The sequence below is a fragment of the Canis aureus genome, chromosome 1, assembly GCF_053574225.1.
Source record: "Canis aureus isolate CA01 chromosome 1, VMU_Caureus_v.1.0, whole genome shotgun sequence".
NCBI lineage: Eukaryota > Metazoa > Chordata > Mammalia > Carnivora > Canidae > Canis > Canis aureus.
Window position 1 is genome coordinate 15,544,945 of NC_135611.1, and position 25,643 is coordinate 15,570,587.

General features: G+C 43.1%; 1 long non-coding RNA gene across 1 annotated transcript; it reads right to left on the bottom strand.

The window, feature by feature from the left end:
* Positions 1-14,735: 14,735 nt before the first annotated feature.
* Positions 14,736-20,775, bottom strand: LOC144280464 (uncharacterized). Its single transcript, XR_013348878.1, has 4 exons — positions 20,622-20,775; positions 17,506-17,595; positions 16,795-16,901; positions 14,736-14,994 (listed from the first exon to the last, which is right to left on the bottom strand). It is a non-coding gene; the product is annotated as an uncharacterized LOC144280464 (long non-coding RNA).
* Between the last annotated feature and the right edge of the window lie 4,868 nt (positions 20,776-25,643).

Consider the following 25,643-nt stretch of genomic DNA (forward strand, 5'->3'; position numbering starts at 1 on the left):
TTTGACTTTATTGTTCAGCTCTTGAAAGCTGGCTTCCATTACCACCTCTTTACGGTAATGTCAACTCATCAGCTCTCAAAATGACCCTCTCAGGGCGTCTGGGTGGCTCAGTCAATTAAGCGTCCGCCTTCAGCTCAAGTCATGGTCTCAGGGTCCTGGGATCAAGCCCCATGTCAGGCTTTCTGCTCAGTGGGGAGTCTCCCTCTCCCTCTGGGCTCACTCTATCTCTCACTCTCTCTCAAATAAATAAGTAAAATCTTAAAAAAAAAAACCCAAAAAACAAAACACGATGCTCAGCCAGTCTCAGCCTCCTTAAAAAGCATAGAGTACTAATCATTCTCTCCTTCTTTGAGATTGCTAATGGTTACTGGTTGTGTCCCCTCAAAAGATAGGTGAAATCCTAACCCCTACTACCTATGAATGGGACCTTATTTCAACATAGGGTCTTTATAGGGGTAATCAAGTTGATTTGAGATCATTAGGTTGGGCCCTAAGCCACTATGACTGGTGTCCTTAGGAGAAAAGAGACAGAAACACACAGGGAGAAGGCTGTGAGGACGGAGGCAGAGATGGGAGCCAAGGAGGAGCACCATGGATTGCTGGCCACCACCAGGAGCAAGACGAGGCAAGGAAGGATTCTCTCCTACAGGCTTCGGAGAAAGCATGGCCCTGCTGAGCCTTTGGTTTTGAACTTCCAGCCTTCGGATCTGTGAAATAAGAAGTTTCTGTTGTCTGAAGCAGTTTATGGTATTTCGTTACTAGAAAATAAACATACTCATATGTATGTATAACTATTATAATCCTGTGGGGTCCTGGTTCTCTGTCTCCCTTCTGGGGATTTCTCTCTATTCTTCTGGCTTCTCTTCCTCCTCCAGGTGCCTAATGCAAAGTGTTGACTGGGATTTCATACTTCAGTTTTAATTATCTGTTTGCATATCTGGCTCTCTCGCTCATTTCTAAGCTTCAGCCCTCACTTCAACACATGTGAAATGAGTTTCAGACTTTAACTTCAGATCACGTCTAACATTTTTACTTTCCCTGGAACATAATCAGCCTGGATGTCCTATCACCCTCTTGAATTCATCGCCTCTAAACTTAAACTAATTTTCAATGACCTCCTGCCCAGTCCCAGACCCTTCTCGTTCACCCACCCACCTGACTGCCTCATCCGTTCCTAGCCCAGGCCCCCCTGGTCTAGTCACCCATATCTGGAATCCGGTAGAGTCCTGCTTTGAGCCTTCTCCTTAACCTTACCCAGGTGCCAAGTGGAGAGGAGAACTTTAAACAACTCTCATCAATGGAGTCAGCACCCACTAAAGTCTGTGTAACAAACCACACCTAACAACCCTTGCTTATTATACTTTTACCTGTCACCTTCCCATAACTTGCCTCCCCCACTCAGAACCCCTAAATCCTTTTCCTTGGTTTAGCCTAAGATGGTATATAGACCTCCACCATCTGGCTACCTACTGGGGTCTCATTGTGAGATCCTGGGCATACACATGCAATTAAATCTTTTTTTTCTTGCTAATCTGTCTTTTATCAGTTTGATTCAAGGGCTTCAGCCAATGAACTTGAGATGGGTAGAGGGAAAAATAGTTTTTTCCCTCCCCCACCAAGCCTCCGAAAGCTGCTTGCTTCTTCCATCTCTCCATCTCACCCCTCTGTCTTGCACACCAGGCTGTCTGCAAGTGAAGGGGAGCCAGAGAGCAGCCGTGATTGCCTGACGGAGGGGCTGGAGCTGCGTGAGCAGGGATGTGAAGAGGCAGGCATCGTGCCCATCAGGAGGCCGGAGCTCTCCCACCCAGGCTTCCTGAGGAGTGAAAGAGAAAACAGTCAACCAGCCTGGGTGGTTTCCTTGAAGTGTAGCGCTCATCAATCTCTCCTGGGGCCAGAGCCGGGTTTGACAAACTGGAGGTTTGGGGTGGCCTGTCTGTTCTTTGGGGACAAGCTTGGGGAGCTGGAGAAATCAAATCAAGACCTTATGCCCTTTGCAGAGTTGCTTCTTCACAGCTCTGATACTATGCACTCAATCCCCGACTTAAAAATCTGATGATGTCACATTGAAAATGTTGCAATCATCTTCCTTGGATAGTGTCGTCAATGGAGGTGACTCATGTTAGTCTGTCACAGGGTCAATCAAAAGCCTCTTTGTCCCTATTTTTAAAGAAAAATGGGCATAATCTCAATGTACCTCCTACTTATTTCTTAGGGGAGTCTAATGGATCACTTTTTAAATGTAAACTGGATGCGTTTGTAGTAAGCACCACCTGTTTACCTATGTTCTTTGCTATGGCAAATAAATGGAACATCGCCACTGCTTTCTTTGTATATTTCAGAATGTTTCAGGTTTAATAGATTACTCACCCAGGGCTGTGTGTAGAGGTGCACTTGGCACAATTGTTTTTGCAAATTCAGATGGGTTTGCTTCTGGACACAGGGAAATTTCCCAAGCTTTCTTTTTGCTTTGGATTGGGGAAACTATGTTCCTGAGCCTGGGCATAAAACCCCACTTGCCAAATAAAATCACAAACAGGCAAACAGATAAACACATTTTTTTTAAAGTTAAAAATGAAACAATAGGAAGGCCAGAAGCAATCAAATTTCAGTAATATTTTCAATAAATTAATGGCCTGTGTTCGTGGCAGCAGACACTTGGAAAAGATTGAGCTGACAGATGGGCATACATAAAGCCACAGGAAAACTGGGAAAGATGATAAATATTATCTGCAGGCCATTTCTTATTCCCCTTGTTAATTAGCCATTCTGCTACTCTTAACAATAGGTAAGCTTATTTTTCTTTTTACTCGGAAATTCTTTCCTTTCATATTGTTTTCATTCAAATTTTCTCATAGTTCCCTCCTGTGGGTTTTTTTTTTTTTTCCCTACCCCAAATCTACTTCAGATTTCAATCCTGTTTTCTCTTCCACATTTCCTGCAGTGAAGTTTTTGCAGGGGAGAAAGCAAGGACGTTTCCTTTACCTCCTGTCATCTCCCTAACAATTTTCTTGCTGTTAATGTCTAACAACTTCCAGCCCCAGGGAATACAAATTCCTTTCCTTTTCTATAAATTGTTGTGTGCTGTTCTCACTGCCCATCACTAAAAATACAACGCGGCCTTATAGATCTCTTCTCCTTCTCTTTGGCCCTTTTAGAAGAATTTTACAAATGAATTGGTTCTGCCCTGTATCTTTTAATGGCTTATGTTTTCTGATGTCCAGTGTGGGAGCCCAGCAGGGTCGTTTAGTTGAAAGAACATGGTCTTTGGAAACAGCCAGCCCTTGGTTCATATTCTCGCTGCTCATATTCAGGTTTTGTCTCTTATTAACCAGATGACCTTGGGTAAGTTCTTTAGGGCCTCTGAGCCAGTGTCTTCATTACAGTGATTCCTACCATCTGATTTGTTGATGAGTCTCGAGGAGATGTGATACATATATCACCCAGCACCTCCCTTCCCTTCTCTGATAGCAAGATGCCAGAGGGATATGGCCAGTCAAGCGATATCCTTTCTCTTCTTTTTTATTTACAGCTCCCAGGGGGCTGTGGAGAGGACAACGGGATGATACTGGGCTCTCCATTCTGTGCTGCAGCTCAAGAGTGGTGGAAGGTCAAAGAGCTGTAATGAAACTCACTGAGAAATTGCCTAATTTGAATAATTCAGATCTCAGCCAATTGTCATCTCCTTAGAGAAGCCTTCACCAACCAGATGATCAAAAGTAATTCCCCTGGTCATTCTCTAATCATTATCTTGCTTTATCATCATTACGACACTCACCACTATCTAAAATTACTTGCTAATTTGTATGTTTCCTCGTTTATGTTTTGTCTGGTTCCTCCACTGAAATGTAAACTCTCTGACAGCTGGAAAGCTACTTATCTTATTTTCTGTTACAGCCTCATTGCTTAGAGCAGTGTTTGCCATAACTAGGACCCCAATAAATGTTTGTTACCTGAAGATCTCCCTAATGTTGGAAACTACCCCAGGACCCATCAATGAACGAATGCAGCAAAAGATTTCAATTTCACTGGGCTCAACTAATCTCACCTGGTTCGTGTATGTGTCTGCAGGTAGAGTGGGTGTGGGGGGGGGCGGTTTCTTTATTAGATTCTATTTCCTAGTTTAGCACAGTGATCTACCCAATAGTTTCACACGTCCTCAAGGAGAAGCTGTAGCAGTTAAAAAGTTTTGTTTAGTTCAAGAAACAATCCTTACTCCACCACTGATCATTACTCTCTTTAAAAACTCTTTCTTAGCTTGTCTTCCAGAACACTCTTCTCTTGCAACTCTTCACCTCCCTCACCAGCACCCCACTTCAATAGTCATAGTTGGTTCTTCATCCTCCAACCTTGAATGTCTTCATATCCATCAACATTCACTCTGTAGGTGATTTTTCTAGCCACATGACATCAAGTACCTTCCTATTTTGACAACCCTCACATGTTTATCTTCAGCCTAGACCTTTGAATTCCATACATACATCTCTAACTGCCCAGTGATATCTCCACTTGGATGTTGAAGTTGATTGCATCAATAGCCATACCCTTTGCCCATGAGACTTTACATTTTGTCTCACTAGAGAGGCAACGTTTATTCCCACAACCCCTGCTGATTCTGGACTTAGCTATGTCACTTGCTTTGCCAATAGGATGACGCAGAATTCATGGTGTGCACATTCTATGCCTACTCCTCAAGGTCTGTGTGTGTTTTCACTTATTGTTTCTTGTGGTTCTGCTGTTGCTATGAGAAGTACAAGACCAGGCTAGACCCTGTGGTCTCAGAGAAGGTAGGGGAGGGAAAAATTTTCCTCTACCTTTCTCTATTCTTTTGGCTGGTCTATTGATGAAATTGACATAAAGCAGATTAAAAGGAGAAAAACAAATTTACTTACTTGTATATGGAAGCCTCAGAAGAAATAGGAAGCCCAAGGACAAGTTAGGAAATTGAAGCTTGTATGTCATCCTGAGCTAAGGAATGAGTTAGGGGTCTAGGGGCTCCAAAGCTGAGGAGGGTGATTCACAGGACGATAAGAAAAGCAGCATTTGGTAGTTAGGTGTTTGCCCTATTGTACAGATCTATCTTACAGATAAAAAGTTATCTCTGGTAACAGCTCTCTTTCTTGGCCAGGGCCCCTACCTAAATTCTTTAAGTAGTTAAAGGAGAAGTAAAATTTTTCTTGGACCTGCTGGATCTTGGTTGCTGTCAGTTCAAAAATAATCCACATGCTAAAGCGGCATATATTGGGGTCATGTAATTTGCTCCCCCTTAAGGAGGATGAGAGACTTTAGAGCAGAGCTTCCCAGCTAAGGGGTCTCAGCTAAGCCAGACTAGAGCAGATCCCAAGTTTACTGATCAGTTGTTTATCCTCTTTTGTGAGTGTCTATTCTCATTTTTTGCCCTTTATAAAATTGTGTGATTTGTCCTCATATCTTTGAGCTGATCAGTTGTTTATCCTCTTTTGTGAGTGTCTATTCTCATTTTTTGCCCTTTATAAAATTGTGTGATTTGTCCTCATATCTTTGAGTTGTAAGAGTTCTTTATATGTTCTAGATACAAATACTTTGTTAGATAGATGTGTTGTGTATATTTTCTCCTATCCTGTGGCTTGCCATTTTGACTTATGAATACAAAAGGTTTTAATGTTGATGAAATCTGGTATATCAATTTTTTTTTTCTGGATTGTGCTTTTCCTGTGCTATGAGCTGTTGGGCTTTGAGGTGGCTTGGGATTTAGCACTATCTAACAGAGGCAGAACCCTAATGGGTATCTCAAAATGAATGTGTCCAAAACTGGAGTCCTGATTCTCACATTCTCACCGTCTCTCAAATTTGCTCCTCAGTTGTCCGATTCTCAGAAAATGTGATCCATTCTTCCAGCTGTCAGGCAAGAAACTGGAAGAATGCATCTTCCATTCTCTTCTCTTTATTCTTCTTTTATTCTTCTCTTTCTGTTGTACTCCACATGCAACTATTAGCAAATCCTATTGGAATCCCCCCACCTTTTTTAGATTTTATTTATTTATTCATGAGAGATACAGAGAGAGGCAGAGACACAGGCAGAGGGAGAAGCAGGCTCCATGCAGAGAGCCTGATGCAGGACTCGATCCCGAGACTCCAGGATCACGCTCTGGGCTGAAGGCGGTGCTAAACCGCTGAGCCACCGGGGCTGCCTGAATCCCTTTCAAAATATATCCAGAATCTGACTGACCGTGTCTTACCATTTCTATCACTGTCACCCTGGTCCGAGTGGCCATGATTTGTGCCCTGTTTTTTGCAAGTGGCATCCTTGCTCTGCCCACCTCATTGTAATTTATTCTCAACACAGAAGCCAGAGTGATATTTTAAAAATGTTAAGACTGATCTTGTCTATCAACTGCCCAAAATCTTTACAAGGCTTCCTTGTCATTCAGAGTAAAACTCAAAATTCTTATAATAATTTAAAACACCTAGACTATCTTCCCCCCACATGTCCACTCTCTCTCTCTAATAACATTCACAACCACTCTTCCAGCTGTAATACTATTTTGGGTGTTCCCGTTCTTCTTGCTATTCCTTCAACTCTCTAAGCAAACCCCTGCCTCAGGGTCTTTGCATCTGCTGCCCTCTATAACAGCAGTACTTTCCCCCCACATATTTGTGCCAATAAATTCCTTCATTTCCCTCAGCTCTCTACTCAAATGTCTTTTAGGTTCTGGCATTGTGTACCTTTCTTCTTCTTCTTTTTTTTTCCATAGCACTTCCTACTACCTGATTTATACATTTGTTTGATATTTGTTTTGTTTTTTCATCTCTTTTCCCTCTGTCTTGGCAAACTTTTAGAATATAAGCTGCATAAGGGATGTTATTTAGTTACTGTTGGATCATCAGGGTCTGAAAATTATAGGCAATTTAAGAATTTAGTGATAGAGTACAGCAAACTCTTTAATTTATGAATTTAAAAATTACATTATAGGAGGCATGTGGTTGGCTCAGTCAGTTAAGTGTCCAGCTCAGGTCATGGTCTCAGCACCCACATCAGGCTGTGCACTCAGTGCAGAGTCTGCTTGTCCCTCTCCTTCTGTTCCTCTCCTTGCATGTTCTCTCTCTCTCTCTCTCAAATAAATAAATAAATCTTATTTAAAATTTTAAAAATAAAAATCATATTGTGATTTTAGAAAAATAGAAAAATTCTGAATATTCTCTACACTTGGAGAATATATTTACAATGTTGATTTTCTCAAACAGTCTAAATACTCATCAATAGAGGACAACAGGCAAATGTTGGGTTAGGAATCAGCCATTCCAACTGTGTTTTGGAAGGCTTTGAAATAATGACATGAAAAATGCTTCTAAGTAAGTTTTTTTTAATAGAATGAAAAATGGTATATGTTATGGATGCGTGGGTGGCTCAGTGGTTGAGTGTCTGCCTTTGGCTCAGGTTGCGATCCCAGGGTCCTGGGATCCAGCCCCGCATTGGACTCCCTGGGGAGAGCCTGCTTCTCTCTCTGTCTATGTCTCTGCCTCTCCCTCTGTGTCTCTCATAAATAAATAAATAAATAAATAAATAAATAAATAAAATCTTTAAAAAAATCGTATATGTTATAGTAATAATGGAAGAAATAAGGCATAAAAAAAGGAGGGGGAAAAGTACATCATAATTTCAGAAAATGTAGTTCTTAGTAGTGGAATAATAAATTATAAGTTTATTTAAAAGTACTCTAGTCTATTTTCACTTCTGGTGGCAACTCTATCTTTGTTCTTCCGTTTAAAAAAGAATAATATGTTTTCTTCAAACTACAGAAGCCCCCTAATACCTAGATTATTGGTTCTGCTGCCCTCCATTTATTCATTTGCTGTTCACAGCCACCTAAGCAGAGGGACCCCCTGGGGGATGAGCAGCATCCCTTGCAGACACAGGTGTTGCAGGCTGGCCTCAGAAGGAAGGCCTTCACCCTCTCAGTTGGGCAGCAGCAACTAAAACAAACACAGACTTCTTTATTCCACCCTAAATCCACCACCCTTCTCAGAGATATAGGAGAAAGTGCTAGGGGTGAATATGGGTTCTGAGCGATCTTTACTCCTGCTTTGTGGACATGATCTGAGATGAAATCCTCCTTCCATCTTCTGAATATGTTCACTGGCCATCCTGGGCTTCAGTGCAATATTCCTTTCCCAATTTCTTTGGCTCCCACCCCCATCCTCTGGGGGCGAACCAGCCCTGGGGAGTATATAAACTTGAAAACATGAGAATAAAAATAGCAATAAAATCTTAATTCATGTACAAAGGTAAATCAAATGTTTAAAACGTTGTCAAGAATCCTGTAATTTCAAAGCAGGTGGGCAGAATGAATATTGCAAAGCTTGTTTACACTATTATAACATGACTTGCCACTTTAGGTGACAAACAGATATACCAACCTGGCTTTGCAGCAACCTCTCAACCATGCTGGTTTTTTATGTGCAATGGAACTCCTACAAGTGAGTTGTTTTTGTTTTGTTTTGTTTTACTATTATGTTATTATTTTAGCATTCACTGTTATTATCATGTAAAATATTTTTACGACCCATAACAATGTCACTTAAGTATTCATAAAATAGCGATGAAAGTACTTGCACTGAAAAATGTGCCCCCAAATCAATAGCTTTTGAAGGGAAGTTATATGTGATAAGATGCCAAGAAGAAGGGCAAACAACCACAATGAAACATGGTGCAGTTAACGTGGGAGATGACATTCTGAAATATTAGATATAACGTTGGGAGCAGGAAAAGCGGGTTTAAAGCAAAAATCTGTTACAACTTGTAAATGTGCTCTGAGAACACATCTGTCTTATTTTATATTTATTCCTTTGAGAAAATCGTTCTTGAATTATGCAGGTTCGAATTACACAAGGTTTTCTGAGATGCATCCTTTGTATGAAATAAGACCTCCCTGCATTTTTATAACCAGAAATAATCCAACTTAAAAAAAAGTCAATGCTGCTTGCTGCTTAAATAAGCAAGTTCTAAGTTGTCTTTTTAATAGGAAAACTACATTTTTAAATTATATAATCTATCAGTTTGAATTGCATAGAAAATCCCCCATGTGCAAAAAGGTGTAAAGGAAATGTTTTTTCGGTGATAAGAATCAGGTAGTTAATATTTCCAAAGCATTTTGGAAATATTATGTTCAGACATATGAAGAGCTAAATTAATTTCCTTGAAATATTTAGGAGAATGCACAGTTATTAATCTAATTCAGCTTCTTGTTAGTGCAAAATTCACTGGAATATTGCAGTGTAATGGTCAGCTGTCGAGATGATTTATGCCTTTTATTATTTTTAAAAGGAGGAATGTTTTTGCATTTTTTTTTATTTCCATGTGATAACCTCAGCAGAATGAAATCCCATTTCTAGTTTCCACTGCACAAGAAAAACAGGTCTGGCTTTTCAAGTTCAGCCCTGTGATTTGTGTGTGTAGTTTCAATTTGTGATGTGTCAGCCAATGAACAGCTGATTTAATAACAGTTAAGAACCTCTACTACGTAGGAACAACTGAAGGGATGTTTCTTTGGATCAATAGGATTGCCTCCTTTTACCATAGAAATAAATCATTGTGCCACGTGGTTGCCAAAATGTGAGGGTTTTTTGGATCAATGACACAAACCTATGTTGTCTTTGGAGAGACTATGAAGTCTTAGTCCATCAATCAATTCAACTTTAATTAAATCTAATTTAATGGACTATTGCCTAGTGAAAAGAACATTTAAAAGGAAATCATAGTTAAAGCACACAAGGCTTTTCTCTTCCCACAATTGGCGAACCCTGTAAAAAGAAGGCGACATCTCACCCGAGCTGGTCTGTGGATGAATTTCCGAGAACGGCTCCTTTTTCCGATGTTCCTCGTCAATCCTTCTCTTTAATTTAGAAAAAAAGAAGCTGTGGGCTGTAGCCAGGGACCCAATTGATCTTTAATTAGACTTTCAATGTTTAAAAATAGAGGTCATCCAGAAACTTCCTCCTTTTCTGCAAGCTCTTTCATGCACCCACATCTTTTTTTTTAATTGTGGTAAACTATATAAATAACATAAAACTTGCCATTTTAAAGTATATTATTCAGTGGAATGAGTTCCATTCCCAAGGTCCTGCAACCACGGCCACTACCTGTTTTCTAAACTTTTTCATCAGAAACTCTGTGCCCATTATTATTTTTTTTAGGAAAATGTTTTTTTTTTAATTTTATTTATTTATTCATAGAGACAGAGAGAGAGAGAGGCAGAGACACAGGCAGAGGGAGAAGCAGGCATCATACAGAGAGCCTGACGTGGGACTCCATCCAGGGTCTCCAGGATCACGCCCTGGGCTGCAGGCGGCATTAAACCGCTGCACCACCGGGGCTGCCCCTCTGTGCACATTAAACAATAAATCCCTGTTCTCTCTTGCCCCGGCCCCTGGTAACCTCAGATCCATTTTCTGTCTCTATGGATTTGCCTATTCTAGGTATTTTTATTTAAGTGAAATCACACAATATTTGTCCTCTTATGACTGGGCATAACGTATTTTAGGTTCACCCAATGTTATAACACGTCTCAGGATTTTTCCTTCCTTTCTAGGCTGAATAGTGTTCCATCAAGTGTCTGTACCACATTTTGTTTATTCATTCATCTGTGGTTGGACGCTTGGATTCTTTGCATCTTTTGACTCTTTGCACAGTTGTATCTTCAGCTTGAGCGTGGCCTCCTAGGAGAAGCATTGCACGACTCTGGACAAAGGCAGAGCCTGCTGCCCCCAAGGACTTGCCGGCCTTTCTAAACCTCCATTTTGGTGGGTTTCACACTGCCTTGTAATTGTATTGAAAAGTCCATCTTCCCCGGGGTGTGGAGAGCTCGTCACAGCACCCGTGTGTCCTGCTGTCCTCTGGTTTCGCCACCGAGTCCTATAGGGAGTGGATGTTCATCAGGGTGTGTTCCTCCCACAGGACGCATCCTCCTCACACATGGCAAATACAGACCAGTGGCCCATTCTGCTCCTCTTCCCCATCATTCCACACCCCGAGCTTTGTTTGTTTGTTTGTTTGTTAGATTGACCGTGACAAACTCCTGGGGTTTTCAGAATTCAGAAGCAGAACTGATAAGGTGAATTTGTAAGAAGGGAAAGAAGAAGGGAAGGCGTTGAAGCTCCCGGGTATGCTGGTGGGAGGCTGAATCTTGACTCGAGGCCCCTGGAGGGCCTAGAGTCAGAACTGGACATGGATGGGACAAAAGGAACATGGCAGAGACAGTCCATTCTGCCACCCAGCAGTCCCACTCTCCCCCAACAGTGTACAATGGTGGGAGGCCATCCCCAGCCAGGGTCTGCGGCACCTGGCTCTCCTGGTTTCCAGGTGGGACCCCAGGACGAATTGTCACCTGTGGGATAGGAGTGGAAGCGAAGTATGTCACTTCCCCACAGACATGGGTGTCTTCTCCTCTCTCTCTCTCTGTCTCTCTCTCTCTCTCTGTTATACTGGCTTGAAACAAGAACCCTGCTGTCTAGAGGGCGACGGGCCTGCGCCATAGGGAGCCCGAGTCTCTAACTGGCCTGTGGGGATGGCTGCCCGCCAGACCCCCAGGCCAACTGAGCGGCAGTGAGAAGAAAGCTGACGTGTCAGGGTTTCCCCGTCACAGGAGCGAGTGTTACCTTAACCACAGAGACACTATGCACACCCACAAGTCCTGGCAAGCTGGGGACAGCAGGCCGTCCAGAAGGTTCAGCCTCCCCCCACACCAGAGGGAGCGCAGGGGGAGTCACACCCAGTGAGCTTCTGACCCCCTCCTGTGGGGCCTCGGGGCCCAGCCCTCAGCTGTCAGCCGCTTCCGAGACTCGAGGCTGCCCGGAGCCCCCAGCCCCATGCATCCAGAAACTTCCTCCTTTTCTGTAAGCTCTTTCATGCACCCACATCTTTTTTTTTTTTTTAATTGTGGTAAACTATATAAATAACATAAAACAGCTGATTTAATAACAGTTAAGAACCTCTACTTCCATGCAGGCCCGGCGGGGAGGGCCTGGGGCGCCCACTTCCCTGGCGCGGGCAGGCCTGCGAACATGGCGGGGTCCTGTCTCTCTTGAGGAGGCCCCGTTAGATGGCGGGCACGACAGGCCATCTCGCTGTAGCTCCCCGAGGGGAACTGGAGTCCGAGAGAGGTGCCTGGGCTGGCCTGGAAGGAGGAACAGCCACACGGCGAAGCCCATGGGGTCACCGGCCGAGCAACGGAGGAGGAGGGCCTCGAGGAGCAGGAGCCGCCCGGCTGGCCACTGGCAAGTAGGCTCGGGTCTCAGTCCCACAGGGGCAAGGAATGAGTTCTGCCCTCAGCCCGAGTGACCTTAGAAGACCGTCAGACCCCAGAGGAGAACAGCAGCCCGGCCAACACCCTGACCTCAGCTGGGGAGACCCTAAGCAGAGGACCTAGTCAGGCTATTCCCGGATTCCTGATTTACCGAAACTGTGAGGTGATAAATTTGTGGTGTTTTCAGTTGAGGAGTTTGTGGAAATTTGTGACACACCAATACGAAACCCAAGATTGTGCCCTTTCTCTGTCCTATAGCCAATGACCAATGTGATCCATCTGGGAATCTAAGGCCTGGCTATCTTGGGCCGAGTTAGAATAATTCTAAAGGGATGATTAGCTCCAGAAGTCCCCATAAGATGGGCTGGGGCTCTGACTGGATGGGCTGGTGGAGGGGTTCTGACACCCAATTCCAGTGTGTGAGGGATTCCCCCCAAACCAACAGGTAATGCTCTGATACCAGCTGGGCACCCTACAACTTCACTCAGTTCTGACACTATCTCCTGGGAGATAGCATCAGATTCCACCGGTTAAGGGTTCAGTTCTACAAGCCTGTCCCCACCCCCTCCTTCAGATGCCAATCACAAGTCCAACCTGTTACCTGTGCTTCCAATTGACTAACTAGAGGTTCCCATACTCCACCTTGGGTTTGATTAATTCACTAAAGGAGCTCACAGAACTCTGGAAACCCATTTACTCATCCGATCACCAGTTTATTATTAAAGACTATAACTCAGAAACAGCCAGATGGAAGAGATGCAGAGGGCAGGCATGGGGAAAGGGCCTGGAGCCTCTAGCCTCCCTCTGGGCACATGACTCTCATACTTCCGTGTAGTCACCAACATGGGAGCTTTCGGAACCTAACCCTTTGGGTTCTTATAGAAGCTTAATTAAAAGGCATGATTGATTCAATCTTTGACCATAAGGGATCAATTCAACCTTCAGCCCCTCTTATCTCTCCAGAAATCAGGAGGAGGGACTGGAAGTTTCAACCTTCTGTCCATCTCTGGTTCCCTTGGCAACCAGTCCCCACCCCTTGGTGGTCCAAAGTCACCTCATTAACATAACAGAAGCACCTTTATTGCCTTCTTCACTCCGGAAATTGCAAGGGTTTTAGGAGCTCTGTGCCAGAAACAGGGACAAAGAACAAATATATATTTCTTATCACAATTTGTATCACATCTTGACTGGTCTTTCTGCCCAATCCTGCTTCTCCTGCTTCCCCATAGGGAGCAACACTGAGAGCCCTCCCTTATAAACCATCTGCACACAAATCTCCATGTTGGACTTTGCATCCTGTGAAACCAAGCAATGACACACGGTGGTATGACAGTAGAGATAGGGGCTGGCGTGGTCCAGAGGACTCAGCAGTGTTTGAACAAAGCTTCGAAGAATGTTAGGATATTTCCTCTCTGTTAGTCAGAGAAGAAAGTAAAGAGCATTTGAGGCAGATGGAAGAGCTATGAGAAGACCCAGGGGCAACAAGAAGCCTGGGGCTATCATAAATAAATAAAAATTAAAAAAAAAAAAAGAGATTCACTTGGGTAAACCAGCCTCTGCTCATAACAATGGAAATGTTTCTGGGAGACTTAAGGCTTAGTAGGAACAATGGAGTCTGATGGCCTCCTTTTTATGTGTAGGAGAATTTGGCAGCATTGAAGGATGGATGGGATAGTGTGGGCTGGAAGGGGTGAGACTACTTTTGTAGTTAGGGAAGATGAAAGGCTTGCTCCAACTGAAGTGTGGGGACACATTGGGGAACATGATCAGAGGGACTGGAGAGCCAGGTCAGCCTGAAGAGGCCTGCTAGCTCATGCTAAGGACATAGGACATTATCCTGTACCTCATACTAATGATTAATGGGATGAAATAATGTTGGGGTCCAGGAACGAATGGTCAAGATTTCCTGAGACATCTTCTGTGCAAAAAAAAAAAAAAAGTGTTTTTATTAAAGCACGAGGACAGGACTCATGGGTGGAAAGAATTGCCCTGGGATTGTGACGAGTAACTGGTTATATACTTTCAAGTTGGGAGGGGGTCAGGAATAGTTTAAGTCTTTAAGAAATTTGGAAACAAGGCTTCCAGGACCTTGAGGGGCTAGCTGCTGGTGAGATATGGTCATCTACCACTGTCTAGTAAAACATTAGTGATGAGACCCTTCAGATGTAGATCAGTGGGCCCTATGTTTGGAGGATGATTGCCAACATATATCTTGGGGGATGGATAGAGACAAAAGGAAGTTTCCAAAGGGATTTTTTTATATGTTAAAGTAGACTTAGAGGATCCTGGAGTTCGGACTAATGTCAAGCTAAGATTGCCTTTTACCCCTAGCAAAGCATTAACATTGAGGCAACTGAGCCCCTGGAGGAAGGTCATCACTCTGCTTGTCCCAAGGACTTGTCAGTGAGCTGCAAGTTGTAAAGAAATTTAATTTTTTCTGCATTTCTTTTGCCTTCGTTCTCCACATCAATTAGTATCAATTTATTCACGTTTACCCAAGTATATTGGTTTCTAGGGCTGATGTAACACAGCATCACAGGCTGGATGGTTTGAACAACCAAAATACTTTTTTTCACAGTTCTGGGGCCAAAATTCTAAATTGAGGTGTTGGGAGGGTTGATGTCTTCTGAGGCTTCTCCCTGTGACTTGTAGATGGTGATCTTCTCTCTGTGTCTTCACATGGTCTCTCTGTGTGTTTGAGTCCAACTCTTTTCTCCTTATAAGGACAACAGTCATATTGGATTAGGGCCCATCCCAATAACCTTATTTTTAAAAATATTTTATTTATTTATTCATGAGAGACACACATACACACAGAGGCAGAGACATAGGCAAAGGGAGAAGCCGACTCCCTGCAAAGAGCCCAATGCGAAGAGCCAAAGGCAGATGCTCAACCACAGAATCACCCAGGCATTCCCCAATGACCTTATTTTTACTTAATCACCACCTTAAAGTCCTCATCTACAGTCAACATCTGCATATGAATTTTGGAAAGACACAATTCAGCCCATAATACCAGGAGGGTAGGCTTTTAGATTGTTGCAATCATGAAAATGCAAATCATGTAGGAGTTGGGGGATGGATTTGGTATATATTTCAGAATTATTTCTGTCTTCAACTCACATCTTTCATCAATGGCTGCAAAGGCATGACATGGGCTGAGCAGAGCATCAAGCTCCTAGGGGCACTGTAAGGAGACAGGCATTAGGGGGCAGCATACTGGGCAAGCGATGATGGGAAAAGTTTGGCTCAATCAGCTTTTGTGTAAGCTACTGATCCAGGTGGGTAGTGGAGCGGCAAGTCAAGTGTGTTCTCTACTCACCTTTCCTTCCTATAACTACTCATTATAGCTTCTTCTTCCTATGGTGGACTGTAGAAATGTCCATCTCAGCCCCAAGTCATTAACTGAACATTTGAAACATTAATAGGATCGAACATTAATTGAACATTTACATCTTGGAAAATATAAACTTTGGAAAACATCCATGGTGCGTAATTTTGTAAAGTTCAAATTTTGTAGGTTCACGGAGAACCCAGCCAACAATTCCAACCATTTTATTATAATAATAGATCAAATATTATGTAAAAGTACAGTAAATGGTCAGGGCTCAGTTTTTGCTCTGTGACCCTGGACACAACGCCATAAAGCAGATTATTGCGAAGACAGGGTCGATCTTAAATGATTTGGAGGTTATATTCTTGTTCCAAAGAAATTATGGACCAAACTAAGAATATATAATACATGTAAAGCCACAATATCTATAAACCTTTGGTATAATCATATGAGTAGTAAAATTATACTAGAGGTCATAAAATACACATAAATGTACTCTATATTGATTATAAAATAGGTACAAATGTGTTCTAGAGCGCTTGTATATGTTTACTAAAAATATAACTTTACCATATCATCAATTTGACTCATTTCTAATATGCTAACTATACTAAACCTATAATTAGCATTAAATTTGTTTAGCTTATAATTCTGAGGTGACTTTAAGTTGTGCTTTGAATAACCTATCTCTCGATAACACTGTTCAGGGCAGGTGGAACTGTCAGTTTTGTTTTTATTCCAACAGAGCTATCCCTTTGCAGTTAACCAAGGAAGTATTATATCCATGGTGACTCCCCAAAGTTGGATTGTTTTCACTGGAGCAATTTTATATATATAAAGACAGTCTCTATATGAATTTTGATTTTGAGATCAGCTGTTCAATCGAGTCCATTCCTGTTGTCCCTCTTTATTGCCTCTCTGACTTCCAACATCAAGTGTCATCCAAGTGTTATTTTTTCTTTTTGAACGCCCCAAAGCATACCTGCTCCCTATTTCTGAAACCTCCTTTCAATGTGTGTCTCATGGGGGTAGTGGATAAGGCACAGGGAGTCCTTTTCCCGCCTTGGAGCCTGAGGTTGGGAGAGCTCCCTCCCTGCCCTTTGACAACCAGTCTGAGGGATGGGACTCAGCCCTGGGGTCTCCATCCCCCTCTGCTTAACTGCTGGACATGGATGGTCTCACCCGGAAAGAAGTAGATCTCGTTTTCCCTTAGAAGTCCTGCACCTGGCACAGAGTGTCTGCTTACTCTTGCGCCCTTTGTGGAATGAATGGATTCTTCCTTCCATGGTCTACAACCAGAAAGTCAATTTCCTTAGCTATTGAATCTGGAGAGGTTCTAGAAGAGTGAGGTCTAAACAAGGAGCTCACAGATTAGAATTCCAGGGACACTGCCATATGTTCATTAGGTTGTTTCAGAGTTGAATCTTAGGCTCTACCACACTTGCAAAATTCATCAGAACTGGAATTATATAGAACAGGATACATTTATTAATTTACACCATGCCATTAGTGCAGCTGCCTGCAAATGGCATTCCCTTCTTAGGTATTTCCCAGGTAGCTAAATTCAGATCAGAACACCACTGGGTGAATGTATAATTAGACTCCAAAGGGAGCTGTCAGTCCCTAAGGGATATTTCTAACAAGCTATGGTAAGCTTAACAGAAATACCTTTTTTTCTCTCTGGGGAGAAAGAATATTTCTGCTCAGCAGTTGTCTGAGAGAAGATAGTGCAGCAGCCGAAGCTTGATCTGGGGGCTCACAGTCTTTGTGTTATATGTGTTTAATTTTTTCAACGTTCTGCCCTCCCTGAATTTAGAAAGCTATACTGCTCACAGAAATATCCTCTCATGGTTATTTATTTATTTATTTATTTAAGATCATGGTAATTTTTACCTTAGTATGAATTCAGATCTGTTCATTGTCTTTCTAAGGCATTTTACATTTTGAAGCTCAGCTAAGAATATGGATGCCAAATGTTGCTTCCTGTAGAAGAAAATTCAAGGGTCAGGGATCATGGGGTGGGGGTGTGTTTTGGTCAGAGGGCAGTTTGTAAGTGTCAACTCATGTAGGGAGTTGCCATTTTTGCTTTAAAGATCCAGGACTGTGCGGAGTTATGTTAACTGTTGGGTGCGTTTTCTGGAAGAAACTCTGACATTGTGCGTCAGCTATGTTTCTCTCTCTCTCTCTCTCTCTCTCTCTTTAAGATTTTAGTTATTTATTCGTGATAGACACACAGAGAGAGGCAGAGACACAGGCAGAGGGAGAAGCAGGATCCCTGCAGGGAGCCCGATGTGGGACTCAATCTGGGGTCTCCAGGATCACACCCCGGGCAGAAGGCAGAAGCTCAACTGCTGAGCCACCCGGGCACCCCAGCTATGTTCTTCTAAACTCAACGAGGACAGTCGCTCATTTTTGCCTCTTGGCTCTTCAAATTCCTAAGTACATTTCCACACTGGGCCTCTTTCCCCTCTCTAGAAAACTCTTTTGCCAAGTACCCATAGGGCTTTCTCACTTCTTTCAAATCTGTGCTCAGCATCTCCTCACCATCCATCTAAAATGGTGGCCCATCACTCTATAACCTTATCCTGCTTTCCTTTATTCATAGTAGTTATTATAGTCCTGCCAGTACAGTATACATTTAGTGATTTATTATCTATCTTTCTTGTGTGTTAGCTTTTCTTGTTGTTTACCTCTGATTCAGCCTGGCACATAGTAAGCTCTCAGCAAACAGGTGTTAAACAGGTGGATGAATCAATGAATGTATTAACCCCAGGCTTGGAGGTTATTTCTCCTGCATTATTTTGTCAGCTTGGTCCATTCTTTTCTTTGTTATTCTCTTCCCCCTTCCTTCTTATTTTTCTTCCTAAAATAAGCCCTTCCTGGGTCATGGAAATCCTCTAGTGGAAAAGATTCCTTCTAGAATGATTTGGTCCGCTATTGTGGACCAACAGTGTTCTCTGTGAATTCTCGCTGTCCTCTTTTCCAGATGATGGTGATCTTTTCTGCTAGTGTGTTCTCCATATTTTAGGACCTGTCACTCTCCGTTTATTGATTATAGCATCAGTCTTCCCATCTGCCCTGAAGGATGACAATAGTGAACAGACTGAGCTCATAGAGATGACAGTTAGTGGCTTTGTCTCCTGCAGCCCCAATGTCTGGCACACTGAAGGCATTTAGTAAATATCTGTCGAATGAGTGGCTATGAGTGAATGATAGGACACTGGATTAGAAGGCATCTAGAGAAAAAAAAATAGAAGGCATCTAGATAAGGCACTTTAGGGGCAAAATGTGTGGAAAAGCCAAATGCCGAGCAAACTAACTTTTGTAATGTTATAGATAAGATTCATTTTCTTTCCCTAATGCAAGATCCTTTTTCTACTGCCCTTATTTAGACAGAAGGGGAAATGAGAACAAATGTACCAAATCATTGTTTTATATCTGATCATTAATTATCATTTATCCAAAAATACAAGCGTGGTAATTTAGTTTCAGGATTACTGTCATGATAGCTAATCAGGAAATGTATATATAATAATAATGTCACTTTCTCCCCCAAGTTTATTACTTTTAGAATAACTGCTGTACATTTATATGTTAAAAATTTTAGAAGATATCCAGTGGAACATTAACTCTCTCTCACCCTGTGTTGTAGTTTCTGGGTTACAACCCCTAGATAATTCCCAGTTTCCCAGTTTAGCATAGTTTGTATGCTATAAATAGTAGCATACAATACTCATTGTTCTTCATGTTTATATTTCTATTTAACATAGAATTTTGAGATAATTCCATTTTACTGCATGGAGAGCTGCCTCTGTCTTTTTTTTTTTTTTAATTTTTATTTATTTATGATAGTCACACACAGAGAGAGAGAGAGAGGCTGAGACACAGGCAGAGGGAGAAGCAGGCTCCATGCACCGGGAGCCCGATGTGGGATTCGATCCCGGGTCTCCAGGATCGCGCCCTGGGCCAAAGGCAGGCGCCAAACCACTGCGCCACCCAGGGATACCCTGTTTGTAGTTTTGACAGATAATGCCAAATTGTCTTTCTTGAAAGTTGTACCATTTCCACTCTTTCCTGTAATCCTGGTCTTTGTTGATTTGGTGATAAGTCTCATTATTGGTATGAGTGTTGCTATTCGTTTATATCTTCAAACAGTGCATTATTAAACTTTTTGATAACCTGCCAGTCTTTTAGGTAAGGAAACACCCTCACTGCCATTTTAATTTTCATTTCCCTCTCTCTGAGGGAGGCTGAACATCTTTCCAAAGGTTTAGGATTCATTGGTATTGGGGTACCTGGGTGGCCCAGTGGGTTCTGGCTCAGGTCGTGATCTCAAAGTCCTGGAATTGAGCCCCTTGTTGGGCTCCGAGCTCAGTAGGGAGTCTCTTTGAGGATTCTCTCTCCCTCTGCCCCCTCCCCCCCTTTCTTTCTCTCTAAAATAAACACATCTTTTTTAGGGACACCTGGGTGGCACCATCAGTTAAGCATCTGCCTGTGGCTCAGGTCATGACCTGAGCCACAGGGTCCTGGGATGGGAGCCCTGCATCGGGGTCCCTGCTCTGTGGGGAGTCTGCTTCTGCTTCTGCCTCTGCCCCTGCTTGTTCTCTCTCTCTCTCTCTTTCTCAAATAAATAAAAGCCCCTGACATGGTCATTATTATTGCCGATGGTAGTTGACTTGGGTTAAGGCACTGGAAAAAATTGCATCAAATTAAACTTTAAGCACTTAAAGCAAATGTTGCTGTTTCTAAAAGTGAAGATGGATTTAGAAAGATACCTACAATAATATTTAGATTCTTCAAGCAATAACTGACAATTACACTTACTGCCAGGGCCTAAATGTTCAATTCATGCATATTGAAAACTTGAGGAGATCTGAGATGATCTAGTTCTACTCTCCCAGCTTACAAATAGAAAACTAAGGACAAGAAAACTTGGTCCTTTGGCTACAATTAACAGGAAGCCAGCCTGAGGCTGGCTTGAACAATTAAAAGAAAATATATTGGCATACTTGAAAAAAAGTCCAGAGTCCATGTAGGTTTAGGGCCTAGCTGATCCACGAGCAGCTTTAGGGAGCCAGGTTATTTCCCACTGAAGGGTGGCTGTCAGTACCGATCTGGGGCTGCTGATTGCTTGTTCTCCTCCAATAGTAGAAAGAGAATGCTACTTCGGTAAAGCCTCTTAGAAGCATGAGGACAAACATTACTGGAAGTTGACAACAAACCTCTTCTTATAGCTCATTGGCCCTTGCCCAAAGTCACAGAATCACTTCTGAGCCAATCGTTGAAGAGGGACATCTCACCTTCAGTCCAGTCAGGACCACACCTGCAGCCGGGGTCAGGTCAGCCTCTAGTGAAGTGGGTGGGCTGATGGAGAGGGGCTGGGCACCCAAACAAAACCAGAAGTCCTGCTATGTGTAATATCGTGTAAAATAGCATTATTAAATGCCTTCATTGTTTTAATTTAGATAGCATTCCAAATAAAATGCTATACTTGAAACCTGTATCAGTCAGGGTTCTCCAGAGAAACAGAACCAATAGTATATATGAACATATGCCACATATACACACATACACAGAATGGTTTTTAAAAATTGGCTCCATTGTCATGGGGCCTGGCAAGTCTGAAATCTGTTGGGCAGACCGGAATGCCAGGTACACTGTTTTAGTTTGAAAAGCTAATGGGCTTTATTAAACAATTCAAGAATTGGGCAGCATCCTCTCTCCCAAGAAGACGGGAGCCCGAGAGAGGTCTTGAGGCAGGATTCCTTCTACAGTTAAACCTCAGTGTTTGTTCTCAAGACCTTCCCCTGATTGGAGGAGCCCACCCACATTACCAAGAACGATCCCCTTTACTCAAAGTCAACTGACTGTACATCTTAATTACATCTACAAAATACCTTCACAGCAGCATCTAGACTAGTGTTTGCCCAAGCTACCATAGCTACATAAAATTGACGCATAAAATTAACCATCACATAATCTTTATTCTTCAATCTTATTTCCCTTAATGTTTCTAGTTTCAGATCTCCTTGGAGTGGGTGGTGTTGGTGCGAATTCAGAAACACAAACCTATGGAGAGTGTGACCACAATGAAACCACATGAATCATTGTTTTTCCTACTAACCCATAACATCCATAGAGATGTCTCCAGAAAGAGATGGACTTGGCCCAATTCTACGCTGTTCCACTTACACTCTAATTCAGAATTAATCCACGGTGTTCTGCTGTGGGGAGGGAACTGGAGAGAGACTTTCTTTCGTGTCCACAGGAACACCAAGGCAATCCAGGAAGCAGCAAGGTGCCAATGTTTGGCACCTAGGCTCAGCAAATAAAGGTTTAAAAAAAGTTAGGGTTTAACAATGGGCTCTACCTGAGTCAGCCTCTGGCTGCTAAGCCACTGATTCGATGATGATGATCCACTCATCTGACAGCACCTATCAATATATATAGTATGTTTGAGGCATGTGTCTTGATAAATATTCTGGAGCAAGTTATGGGCGTTTAGCTCAAACATCTCTCAGACTATTTTAGATCTACTTGGGGTGTTAGTATATGGTTATTAGATTGTTTTAAAACTTTTTCATAAGCTGACTTTTTTTTCTTTACGAAAAAGGATAATTTTGGTGTGCTGGTCATTTTTGTTTTTACGTGCTGTGATAGCTTTTGTTCATCTCAAAGTTTAGGAAAAGTTTAGGCTGTTTCTATCACAAAAATCACTCCAATCCAGCGGCCAATCCCAAATCATGGGATCAGTAACTCTTAGGAGGCAAAACCAAACAAAACAGTTCTTCATTAATGCCAAGGGGTAGTTGTTGTGGTTTTACAGATTTATTTATTTATTTGAAAGAGAGAGAGAGGGTGCAGGGCGGGTGGGGAGGGGCACACTCCACACTGAGCCTGCAGCAGACTGCAGGGCTGGATCCCAGGACCCTGAGATCATGACCTGAACCAAAATCAAGAGTCAGTTGTCAATCGTCTGAGCCACCCTGGAGCCCCTCTAAGGGGTGGTTTTGAATGAAAAACTCGTGACTGTCAGTGTTTCATCCTGCCTTATCTTAAAACTTTCTTCTAATTCCTTGAAGGCAAATAACACAGGGTGGTGGTGAGAATTGTTTACACGAGGGTGTGGCCAGAACAAAGGAACTTTGAGGAACAGCTATACCTTAGGGTCATTTAGGAATTCTTGCCTGGTGCAGAGCCAACCTGATTAGTTTCCTTTCTTCAGGTATTTTAACAATTAACTATGAAAACAAAAATAAGTGAAAGATGACTGTTTTCCCTTTCTGGTCGTGTTTCAGATTTGGAAGCCCCTTGCTTTTCTCCTGTAGGCCCCCTTTGCATCACACAGGATGTCCCTGGGATGGGACTTGGCGTCCTGCTCTGCCAATTTGTTACCACCTTATTTTAAGCCGGGGACAGGGAAGACCTCTCTGTCAAGGCTAGAGAAACTGTTTCCACCTCTTGATGGATCTGTTTCTTTCCTGTAGACAGTCTCCCAATAGTGGGAGTATTTTCTAGGGATTATTGTCCTTAGAGGGCACATTGTTTTTGCACATCTATCCTGGCTCCTTTAAGACAGATCAAATGTTGGAAGTTGGGCAGAGAAGGGAGCAGCGGAGGAGGAGAGGCGCCCTCCTGTGTCTGAAAAGAAGCCTGTGCGGGGAGGAAACGTTCTCTCTGCACGTCTCCTTGCCCACCGCTGCAAACCACCTCTGCTGCTTTCCCACCTTGACCTTGCCTTTCCCAGAGGGAAGAATGATGTGCCTTGGGGAAGAAAAAGAAGAGCTAAGGACTTTTCTCTATTTTCGCTTGTGGACACTGCCCCCCTCTCTCCACTTCACCTTCTGCCCCCCAACTGGCTGAGCCAAACGCCGCCCCCCAACACCTCTCCTCCCCACCTCCGCCTTTGAGCCTTCTTGTCCCTGAAAGGTCTTGCATTTCATTTTGCCTCCCAGTGAAATACATGGTTCGTTAGTCTGCCTTCGCCACCACGCTGTATTTCCCAGACGACGTGGGGCACAGCCTTGTTGCACCTGTAGCCCACCTCGCGTATTCTATACGGTATGTGCTGAAAGTGGGTTCTTAGCATACTGAGTGGCAAAAAGGGAATTTCTTGGTCATCTGGGAAGGCTTCTGTGTAATTGGCTGATTGCAATTTAGGACTGTTATGTGAGCCAGAAGCAGCAGGCTGATTTTAAATGTTGGTTCTATCGGTCTCTTCAATGGACTTAGATTTTACAAAATGTCCTAGCTCACATGGTTCCATTAGAAACACGAGTTTCAATTTTTAAAACAGCTGAGTGAATTAGGGTGGCTGTTACTGTCCTTAGTGTTTAAATAAGGAAAATGTTCAGAAAGTGCAAGTGACTTGCCTAAGGTTGTCTGGACAGTCAATCGCAGCTTGCACCCTCTTCTTTTTGCCTTTTTTATTCCAGACCTCTGACATTCTCAAGTCACCTTTTTGGGATTCTTGCTAGCTGGGTAAGTAAGTGATCTCTACATACTTGCCTGGGGTCTTTAGTGAGTTGGGATAGTTGGGGACCCATCGACTTGGGTCCAGTCCCCAGCTGGCTGGTGGCTTGCTGAGCATATGACATCTAGAAAGTCATTAACCTGTATCTACATCTCAGTTCCTTCATCCTGAAAATAAAGATGACAGTAGATGCCAGCTGCCACGAATGGTGTGAAGATTAATGAGATGATGCAGGGAAGTGCCCTGAGCTTCTGGGATGAAAGACTTAGCAGAAACACAAAGTCTAATTATAACTTCTTAACAGTTTCAAAGGAGCCTCTGGGAAGGCTAGTTCTTGCTTCTAAATCTGGACAGGATGCTTGTCTGGGATGCATGCTTTTCTCGCTATGGAAGTCCCAGCCATCTCCTGCTTCTGGTGATCTTAACAGCTCTGCTCCAAGGGTAGTGCTTGGTGGACCCCCAGATCTCATTAACAATAGAAGTTAGGCACCTGCAAAGGCACTGCCCTCATCTTCCAGGCTTGCAGGAAGCAACACGGACAACCTATCTTGGCTAGGGGTCTCTTCTTTTTGGGGAATTTGGGCACAGTCCCTAATTTAAGGACTGGAATGTCACATGGATCAACAAGAATATAAGACATCTGCCGGGACCTCCCAGGACAGATTTTTCCTGTCTAGTAAGGGGAAGGTACATTAAAACACCTGACCTAGCCGTGTCCTCAGCTTCCTGCCTTTGAACTCAGTGTGAGATTTGCTCCTTGGAGCTTCTGTTGCTATCTTATGACCTGCGGATTGCAGCAGTGTTGGCCCTGACACCACTGAGTCACCCAGGCAACACGGAGTTCTTGTTGGTGAGAAAAAGAAATTTTTGCTTAGGCCCCCATTAATATGCTTTTCTGCTACTTAGAGACAAATGCTCTGAACTGATCCATAGCTGGTCCACTGTAGTGTGGGTCTGGTGCGGGTATAGTTGTGGGTCTCTGACCTGGAACATTACCCTACAGGTTTGGAACACTGGATTTTACACAGAAAAGCTTTGGCTTTGCTCATTTCTACCTCACTTTGACTTCTTTCCCCCTGCTACTGGTCAATCTATCCTGATTATAGGAATGAAATCAAGGGGATCCCTGGGTGGCGCAGCGGTTTGGCCCCTGCCTTTGGCCCAGGGCCCGATCCTGGAGACCCGGGATCGAGTCCCACGTCGGGCTCCCAGGTGCATGGAGCCTGCTTCTCCCTCTGCCTGTGTCTCTGCCTCTCTCTCTCTCTCTCTCTGTGACTATCATAAACAGATAAAAAAAAAAAATTAAAAAAAAAAAAAAAAGGAATGAAATCAGGGCTAGCGCCAGCTTCCAAACAATAAAAAAGTGAGTGTCGCCTTTGCTCTCCTTATTTATTTTCTTATTTGAGGGAGAGAGAGAGAGAGAGAGAGAGAAAGAGAAAGAGAGAGAGAGCTGGGAGGGGAGGTGAGTGTGGAGTGGGAAGAGCAGAGGGAGAGGGAGACAGAGAATCTTAAGCAGGCTCTATGCTCAGCACAGAGCTGGACTTGGGGCTCAATCTCA